Source organism: Trichosurus vulpecula, chromosome 5, assembly GCF_011100635.1.
Source record: "Trichosurus vulpecula isolate mTriVul1 chromosome 5, mTriVul1.pri, whole genome shotgun sequence".
Lineage (NCBI taxonomy): Eukaryota > Metazoa > Chordata > Mammalia > Diprotodontia > Phalangeridae > Trichosurus > Trichosurus vulpecula.
The window spans coordinates 72,517,670-72,528,228 of record NC_050577.1 but is presented as its reverse complement, the minus strand read 5'-3'; the positions used below and the strand labels follow the sequence as shown (position 1 = coordinate 72,528,228).

At 38.4% G+C, this 10,559-nt stretch overlaps 1 pseudogene; it reads left to right on the top strand.

Annotated features, from left to right (window-relative positions):
* Positions 1-3,907: 3,907 nt before the first annotated feature.
* LOC118850897 lies at positions 3,908-4,594 on the top strand (annotated as a pseudogene).
* Positions 4,595-10,559: the final 5,965 nt, after the last annotated feature.

Sequence of the window (10,559 nt, the reverse complement as noted above, 5' to 3'; positions counted from 1 at the left end):
ATATACATTTAGTATTAATATTACTTCATTGTCTATGGTTCTTTTTTATTTTTAACATTCTTTTCTTTTCTAGTTTTGACTGCTATATCCTCTCCCTCCTTCTTAGCCCACCCCCCCTCGCTAAGAAGGCAAACAATATATCAATTATACATGTGAAATCATGCAAAACATATTTCTATGTAAGTCATCTCACCAAAAAAAATAATGAAAATGGGAAAATTATACTTTAATTTGCACTCAGAGTTCATCACTTCTCTGAAAGTGAATAGCATTTTTTCATCATGAGTCCGTTGGAATTGTCTTAGACCATGATATTTGAATTGCTTCTTTCTGGCTGCCTTAAATATTTTCTGGCTGCTTGAAGTATTTTCTTCTTGACCACGGAGCTCTGGAATTTGGCTATAATATCCTTGGGAGTTTTCATTTTGTAATCTCTTTCAGGAGATGATTGGTAGATTCTTTCAATTTCTATTTTACCCTCTGGATCTAAGATAGCAGGGCAGTTTCCTTAATAACTTCTTGAAACATGGTGTCTAGTCTCTATTTCTGATCATAGTTTTCAGGTATTTTAATAATTCTTAAATTCTCTCTCCTCTGTTTTCCACATCTATTGTTTTTCCAATGAGATATTTAACATTTTTGTCCATCTTTTCATTCTTTTGAATTGTACTGTTACCTGAAGTCTCATGGAATCATTAGCTTTCACTTTTCCAATTCTAATTAAGTACAATCAATACTGATCTTCAGGGCTCCTGCTCCCTTAAGACCCAAAGATACTATTCTCCAGGGCTAGATACTATTGTCCTGGGCTAGAAGAATTTCTCTTTCTTACCTTTTGTTGGCTCTGCCACCCCAGAATTTGATTTCAGCCATCATTTGAAAGTTGTTTGGAGGGGGATGTTAGGAGAGCTTAGCTTAGTGCCTTCTCTACTCTGACATCTTGGCTCTGCCTCCAGAAGTCTGATCAAATCTATTTCCATGGGTTCAACTATTGTAGCTATTCAACTGATTCACAGATCCATATATTGAGCCCCGTTCTTTCTTCTGAACACCAACCCCACATTACTGACTACCTGCTAAATACTTTCATTAGGCTATCCCTTCAAACTAAACCTATATGAAACAGACAGAATTTATTATTTTCCCTCATGAACCTGTTTCTGCTTAAAACTTCCCTGATTCTTTGAAGGCAATACAGTTCCTTTTTTTCTTTTAAATTTATTTATTTTGAATTTACAATATTCGGTTCCACAAGTTTTTGAGTTTTTTTCTTCCCCTTCCTCTACTCCCCCCTCCCCACCCAAGACAGCATATGATCCAATATAGGTTCTACACATACACTCACATTAAACATATTTTCACAATAGTCAAGTTGTAAAGAAGAATTATAACCAATGGAATGGACTATGAGAAAGAAAAAAAACAAAACAGAAAGAGAGAGCAAATAATTTACTTCAATCTGCATTCAAACTCCATAATTTTTTCTCTGGATGTGGATAGCTTTTTCCATCATGAGTCTTTTGGAGTTGTCTTAGAACCTTGCACTGCTGAGAAGGGTCAAGTCTATCAGAGTTAGTCATCACAGATACAATGTAGGCAACACAGTTCTAGTCACCAAGGTTGAAAATCCAAATACTAACTCTTACTCTTTCCCCTTTCTCACCCCCAATATAGCAATTTTCATGGCTTATTATTTCTATATCCACAATATATCTCATATCTGTAGCCTTCTCTGCACTCATATAAGCCATCACTTTGTCCAGGCCACCTTCACTCCAGTTTGGGCCCTCATCACCACTCATCTGGCCTATTGTAATAGTTTTCTAACTGCTTTCCTTGCCTCAAATCTCTTCCACCCATCCTTCAAATAGTCACCCAAATAATCTTCCTTAGGCTGAATCTGGCCCATGTAACCTCCCTGTTCAAAAAAAAATCTGCATTTCTCTGTTGTCTATAAGACAGCTCATCAGCCTGACACTTACAGCCCTGCCCAGTCTGGTTCCAGCCTACCTTGCCAGCCTTATTTCATCTTAGTTACTTTCATGCATTCTGTGTTCCAGCCCAACTATTTCCTAAATTCAGTATGTCAACATATCTCCTACATTCACCCAGGGCACCCCTTATGTCTTGACTACACTTCTTCCTTCCCTCCAGCCTCTGAATCTTTTATGTCCCAACAAAGTCCAGCTCAGACTTCACTTTCTCTATGAAGCCATTCCTGATCCGCTCTAGCAGTTAAAGTTCTTTCTCCTCAATTACCTTGTATTTATATACTAAATGTATATTGTACTCTCTCTGTAGAATGGAAGCTCTTTGAGGGCAGAGCCCCTTTTGTTTTGGTTTTGGTATGCCTAGTCTTTAGAAGAATGTTGTTTTTTTTTTTTACTTAATAGGTGCTTAACAGATGTGTTGACTAGAAGTGATTTATCTGTCTTTGGCTCTACCCCTCCTGGTGGCAAAGGGGCCAATGAAACTATGAGTTATGATGTGCAAGGTTACACAATATAGACAGGTTATGGTGGAGAGTTCTGACAAAAGGTGATCCACTGGAGGAGGAAATGGCAAACCACTTCAGTATCTTTGCCAAGAAAAGCCCATGGACAGTATTAAAATGATGAAAGATATGACACTGAGATATGAGCTCCTCAGGTCAGAAGGTACAACACACTACTGGGGAAGAGCAGAGGACAACTACAAGTAGCTCCAGTACCAATGAAGCAGTTGGGCCAAAGCCAAAAGGAAGCTCATCTGTGGATGTGTCTGGTGATGAAAGGAAAGTCTGATGCTGTAAAGATCAATATTGCACAGGAACTTATGGAATGTAAGGTTTGGGAACCAAAGTATGCTGAACGTGGTCAAACAGGAGATGGAAAGATTAAACATCAACGTTTTGGGTGTCAGGGACCTTAAATGGGTGGGAAGAGGTGAATTTAATTCAGGTGATCACTATCTGTAGTACTATAGGCAAGAATCCCTTAGAAGAAATGAAGTAACCCTCATAGTAAATAAAAGGGTGAGAAAGGCAGTACTGGAGTATAATCTCAAAAATGACAGAATGATATCTATTCAAATCCAAGGCACACTGTTCAATATCACAGTAATACAAGTCTATTTGCTGACCACTGATGCTGAAGAGGCCAAAACTAATCAGTTCTATGGAAACCTACAACATCTTCTAGAAATAACAGCAAAAAGATGTCCCATTCATGATGAGAGATTAGAATGCTAAAGTAGGAAATCAAAAGATAACTGGAATAATAGCAAGTTAGTTTGGTCTTAGAGTAAAAATGAAGGAGAGCAGAGACTAATAGAGGTTTGTCAAGATAACTTGCTTGTCATAGCAAACATTCTTTATCAACAATCCAAAGGGCAGCTCTACACAGGGATGTCACCAGATGGTCAATAGTGAAACCAGATTGATTATATACTTTGCAGCCAAAGATGGAGAAGCTTTCTACAGTCAGTTAAAGCAAGACCTGGAGTTGGCAGTGGCTCAGGTTATGAGCTTCTTATTGCAAAATTCACACTTACATTGAAGAAAGTCAGAAAAACCATCAAGCCACATATGTATGACCTAAATAATATCCCTTATGAATATGAAGTGGAAGCAATGAATATATTTAAGAGATTAGATCTGGTAGGTAAAATACCTAAATAACTATGGACAGAGGTTTTCAATACTGTGCAAGGAGGCAGCAACAAAAACACTCCGGCGATAAAGAAGAGCAAGAAAGCAAAATAGCTGTCTGAAGAGGCTTTACAAATAGCTGAAGAAAGAAGGAAAGCAAAAGGTAAAGGAGAAAGGGAAAGATATACCTAACTGAATGCAGAACTCCAGAGCGCAGGAAGGAAAAATAAGAAAGTCTTCTTAAATGAGCAATGCAAAGAAATAGAAGAAAACAACAGAATGGGAAAGACAAGAGACCTCTTCAAGAAAATTACAGATATCAAAGGAACATTTCATGCAAAAATGGGCATGATAAAGGACAAAAATGGTAGGGACTTGACAGAAGCAGAAGAGATTAAGAAGAGGTAGCAAGAATATAAAGAAGAACTATACAAGAAATATCACAGATAACCATGATGGTATGGTTACTTATGGAGAGCAAGACATCCTGGAGAATGAAGTCAAGTGGGCCTTAGGAAGCATTGCTAACAATAAGGCTAGTAGACTTGATGGGATTCCAGTTGAGTTATTTAAAATACTAAAATATGATGCTGTCAAAGTGCTGCACTCAGTAGACCAACAAATTTAGGAAACTCAGCAGTGGCCACCGGATTGGAAAAGATCAGTTTACATCCCAATCCTAAAGAAGGGCAATGCCAAGGAACGTTCAAATAACCAAACAATTGAGCTCATTTCCCATGCCAGCAGATTATGCTTAAGAGTCTGCAAGCTAGGGTTCAGCAATATGTGTACTGAGAATTACCAGAAGAGCAGGCTGGTTTTCAAAGAGGCAGAGAAACTAGAGACCAAATTGCCAACATTCCCTGGATTATGTCAAAAGCAAGAGAGTTCCAGAGAAAATGTCTGCTTCTGCTTCATTTAACTGACTGGATCACAGCACAACGTGTCAAGTCCTCAAAGAGATAGGAGTATCTGATAATCTTACTTGTCTCCCAAGAAACTTGTATGTGAGTCAAGAGACAACAGTTAGAACTGAACATGGAACAACTGATTGGTTTAAGATTGTAAAAGCAGTACAACAAGGCTGTATATTGTCACCGCATTTGTTTAACTTGTATATAGAATATATCACTCGAAATGCTAGGCTGGATGAATTAAAAGCTGAAACTAAGATTGCTAAGAAAAATATCAACAATCTCAGATATGCAGATGATACCACTCTGAAGGCAGAAAGTGAAGAAGAATTAAGAAGCCTCTTGATGAGGGTAAAAGAGGAGTACGTAAAAGCTGGTTTGAAGTTTAATGCAAAAAACAACAACAATTAATATCGTGACTGGTCCCATCACTTACTGGCAAATAGAAGGAGAAGAAATGGAAGCAATGTCAGATTTTATATTCTTGGTCTCAATGATTGTTGCAGGTGGCAGCTACAGCCATGAAATTAAAAGATGCTTGCCCTTTGGAAGGAGAACGATGACAAATCTGGACAGCATACTAAAAACCAAAGACATTGTCTTGCTGACAAAGGTCCAAACCAAAGCTATGGTTTTTCCAATGACAAGGTACGGTTGGAAGAGTTGGACTATGAGGAACGCTGAGCAATGCAGAATCAGCTCTTTTGAATTATTGTGCTGGAAGAGACTTCTGATGTCCCTTGGACATCAAGAGTTCAAATCAGTCAATACTTAAATAATTCAGACTATTCATTGGAATGTCAAATATTGAAGCTGAAGCTTAGATACTTTGGTCACAAAATAAGAAGACAGGAGTCACTGGAAAAGACCTTAATGTTGGGAAAGATCAAAGGCAAAAGGAGAAGAGGATGGCAGAGGATAAGATGGATAGTGTTACAGAAGCCATGAACATGAGCTTGGACAGACTTCAGAAGATAGTGGATGATAGAAGGGCCTGGCTTGCTATAGTCCATGGCATCACAGAGTCAGACTTGACTGAACTACTGCACAACAAGTTAATGAAGGTTAATGGGTTTAATGAAGTGAGAGCTACATATGCTCTCTCTTCATACATCTCTGAAGTTTGGAAACTTTGGCCATCAGGAGTCTTTTTATCTGAGCCCTTTTGTAGCCATCAATCAAATGTATCACCATAGGCCCTGAGGGTGTAAGGACAGCATCTACACACACCACCTTGATTTTTTCTCGATACAAATATTTTAATATGATGGGGGTTATTTGTGTAGTATACACTAGGTATACAAATATAAGCATGGAAGACAGTCACTGACCCTCAAGGAGCTTACATTCTAATGGGGAAGACATGGCATATTCATCATCTAAAGCCCCTCTGAGTCCACCATACTTTTCTGCAGAGATAAGAAGATTATGTCAGGGTCATTCTTCTCCCCTCTCCATTCTGACCTTATTTCAGATCTATCCTAAGGCCGTGGAAAGAATGAAGATTCATATACAGTAGGAATTTGGATTTGAAACTTGAAGGGTTGGTTTACTGCAAAACAGAAATGCTTTATCCCACTAATAACTAAGTGACCTTAGTGATAGAAGTCACCTGATGGAGCAATTTTTCAAATGAGTTTGGAATATGTTATCCTTTAAGAAAAAGTAAAGCGTTTCTTTTGGCCAAGAAGGCCTATCTATCAGGAAAGAGGATCATGTTAATATTGGTGGGAAATAGGGGGTTTGGTGGGTGTATTTAGAAGTGAAATAACCACTCATGACAAAATAGGAAGTTTTACAAAAGGGACATGATGAAATTCAAAACTATGCTATTTTAAAATTTTATTTCTATACTACCTACACTCAGTTATACTGGGCTTTTGGCTTGGGCACATGTACTATATTGGATTCTGGTCCCCAGCTCTGTCACTAATTAGTTATGTGATCTTGCCCAAGTCATTGAACTAGATGATGTCCGAGGTCCCTTGCAACTCTCCTCATCTACGATTCAATGAGTTTACCAAACTGAAAGTGGAGAAAAGAATTTTGTTGAAAGAGCATGGGAAGGGTGTCATTTTACCAACCAATGGAATGCGTACTTGCTTTAGGGTAAGAGGTCATTGGTTTTAAATTCTAATTCTACTAATTACTACTTGTAATACATCAGGCAAACTCTCTAGGCTTCAGTTCCCCATCTAAAAATGAGTTGATTGGGCAAAATAGCTCAGTTCTAAATATATATATTCCTATGAATTTTAAGCTTTAGAAACAGGGTACCCAGTTCAACTTTGAAATGCAACTTTAAAATGCAATCCTATTGTTGCTAAAAACAAAACAAAACAAAAAAAAAAAAAACCAACCCATCCGTGTGGAGTTATAGTCTAGTCTTGGCCCCTTAATCTGCTTAAGAAACAGGGGATGACTGTGTTTTGTCACCATTTCTTGTCCTGGAAATGGTTCAGAATGTGGCTGAACATGAAGCGCTCATCAGCACCAACAGGTTCATGAGCCTCAGGCAATACGATCCTCCTGCCAGTCATGGTCCTCGAATCCACATGCCGTTTTCACCTCCACAAATGAGCACCACCATTCTCGGGCCCCCATTACATCTGTTGTACAAGCTTCAGATCAGAGCTCAGGAGCAGGGACTGATGCCACCCACACTAGCATACTTACGACTTTGCCAAATGTTAGCAATTGTGCAGGGAATGTTTTCCCCTCTTTCTCAAGCTTTTAGTTCACTCATCAGTGGAACACTGGAGCTGACAGGTAGAGACAGAAATTTTTGCTGCCAAGTCTTCTTCCACCCCCAGGTGCTGAAAGTAGTGTTGTCATTCTTTGGGACACGGGAGAAAAATATATAAAGGAAGAGACATACACTCAATGACATTGATCCCCAGATGAATTTTTTATAATAGAATTAGAGGGCTAGAAGTGACCTGGACAGGCCAAATAATCTATTCACCTGCTTTTATACAAGGCTGTACCTAAACCACTCTAGACAGATGAGATGCTGCCTCATTTATAAGGACACAGATATAGATCTCCCATCCTCCATCCTGCTCTTTTACAACCCCTGGGCAAGGTTTAACTGAGATTAATATCTCCAAAATCTTTTACCCAATAATTATATTAATTCCCTCTTTGTGCTATAGGTATTCATGGAGCTAGGGAAGGGAATAATGACTAGCTAGTATATTTGACACCCAATTAGGAGACTTGGGTCTTGGAAAAAAATGTTTAGATAAAAAGTTGGACTAACTATACACCAGTTTTGCCCCTAAGCTAGGATGCTGCCATCCATCCCCACCTGTACAAGTTTGCTTTCTGTGCCACATTAGTTTGCCACCATGTGGACCTGCCTTCATTGCCAAGAAATCTTTTCCAGTGTGTTAAGTCCCTCAGGCTATGATAGTTTGCCATATGTAGTATGTATGAAAGTGTCTTTCTAAACAAAGAAATTATTGGGGAATCCTGGAAACAGTTGTTAACCTAGCTGGTATGCACAATTCAGCCCTCTCCCAGAAGTGATCCATCCCTTCCTCTAAGAAATGGTGAATGAAAGAATGAAGCATTTATTAAGTATTTAATATATGCAAGCAGTGTGCTAAGTGCTGGGGATATATAAGCAAAAATGTAAGAAGATCCCTCCTCTTAAGGAGCTCACATCATACATGTGTATAAACACATACACACATATACACATATGCATACACACGCATATATATGTATATACATGTATGTATATTTCCAATTACATGTAAAAACTAATTTTAGCATTTATTTTTTAAAAAACTGATTTCCAAATTCTCTCTCCCCCCTCATTGAGAAGGCAAGCAGTTTGATATAGGTAATACATGTGCAGCCATGTAAAACATAGAAAATGCAGACAAAAACATGCAAATAAGTAGAAAATAGCATACTTTGATCTTCATTCAGACGTTATCAGTTCTTTTTCTGGAAGTAGATAGCATTTTTCATCATAAGTCCTTCAGAATTGTCTTGGATCATTGTATTGCTGGGAATAGCCAAGTTATTCATAGTTGATCATCATCATATAATATTGCTGTCACTGTGTACAATGTTCTCTTGGTTCTGCTCACTTCACTTTGCATCAGTTCATGTAAATCTTTCCAGGTTTTTCTGAAAGCATCCTGCTTTTCATTTGATTAGTACTCCATTACAATCACATACCATGATTTGTTCAGCCATTCCCCGATTGATGGGCATCCCCTCAATTTCCAATTCTTTGCCACCATGAAGATATTTTTGTCCATATGCATCCTTTTCCTTTTCTTTTGATCTCTTTAGGATACAGACCTAGTAGTGGTATTGCTGGGTCAAAGGGTAAGCACAGCTTTATAGCCCTTTGGGCATACTTCCAAATTGAAGAGCTCACATTCTAATGGCCAGAGATAACACATCTGGAAGGTTTCAGCTACAAGTCAGATGGAAAGGTCCAATGGTCTTTAGGGTACAGTGGCAAAGCAGATGTTAATGCCATATCCGTAATGTTATTTCCACTGGGGAAAAATATATCAGTTTGGGATGTTGAACTATTTTTCAGTGTCAAGGACTTTCAGGGCAAGAACTTTCTTGAATCTAAAAATTCTCAGGGAACCGAGTCTGTCTTACAAGCACGTTTACCGTCTACCCGGTAATATAGCTGTTTCCATGCACTTCCTAGTTCCCTTTTACTGGCCTATAAGTGCTCTCATGGCAGAGCCCATGGATTCTTCATCTTTGAATCCTTCATAGTTTCTTGCCCTTAGTAGGATATACATGAATGATTTTTTAGTTTACATGAACAGAAAAAGCTCTATGTATGTATATGTGTTTGTATGTATGTATAAATGTATACATATGGTGAATATAAGTTCTAGTACATAGGAAACTCCTCAAGGGTAGAGGCTAGTTATTCTTGTCTCTGTATTCCCAGAGACTGGCAGGTATGATAGCAGATTAATATATGTTTGTTGAATCAAATTAAATGATGATGCTGTTATTTGTCATTGCCAATATCAAAATAATAGTTTATTCTGTGCATTGGGAGATGAAGTATATAAAGTCCTAAAAATCTATGTAAATGTGAGCTGTCATCATCCATATCCTCCTCATCATAATCAATGACTACCATCAATCATCATCATCACCACCATCATCATCGTCGTAACAATAATCACCATTCGTAATTGTCATCATCATTTCTATACGTAAATTAGAGATACAAAGCTAGGTTCTGTGGGGGGAACTGGTAGGAATTAGACACCACACGCTCTCTCCTCCAAAGGTACTTACAATCTAGTTAGAGATTCAGGTCAGGTCTGATGAAAAGATAAATACCCGAGAACCAGATGAGTAGATTAGCCAGGAAGAGCTCTAGGGATTTAAAAATGAAGCAATATCCACACCAAGCACAGAAATCATGAAAAAACGCAAAATAAAATGAAAATCACCCATTGCACATGAGCCTTTTTAAGCAATTTTTTTGGCCTGGCAATTCATTCATAAGCAGATCTCCCACAATAACAATCAGAAACTCTAAGCATTGTGTTTTTCATCGGTATCTACACAACATCTTAAAATAATCAGGGGCCAAGATCAGACAGTGACTTTGTACAAATGTGGCTTTTCTGTGGTGCATCACTCCCAAGCACAAACATATCTCCATGCGTACCACCTGTGACTAAGTCTGAGCCCAAAGTGGGAAGAAAAGTGGGAGGAAAACCAAGAAGACTCTCTTTGGGCAGCAGAATTCAACAGGGAGCAAGGCAGTTAATTTTAGATGATTACTATTGACCTTACGCATGGGGCCAAGATGGACTAATAGAAGCCAGAAGTCAAACCTGGATAAAGCAGAGTTAGCTCTGCCCTTTCCTAGGGAAGCCAGACCTAGAGATTTGGAAATTGGATAATGGAGAAGAGGCCAGGAAGTTGGAGAACAGCAACAAAGACAATGATAATAATAACTAGTGCTTACATAGCACTTTAAAGTTTGCAAATAACTTTACATGTAA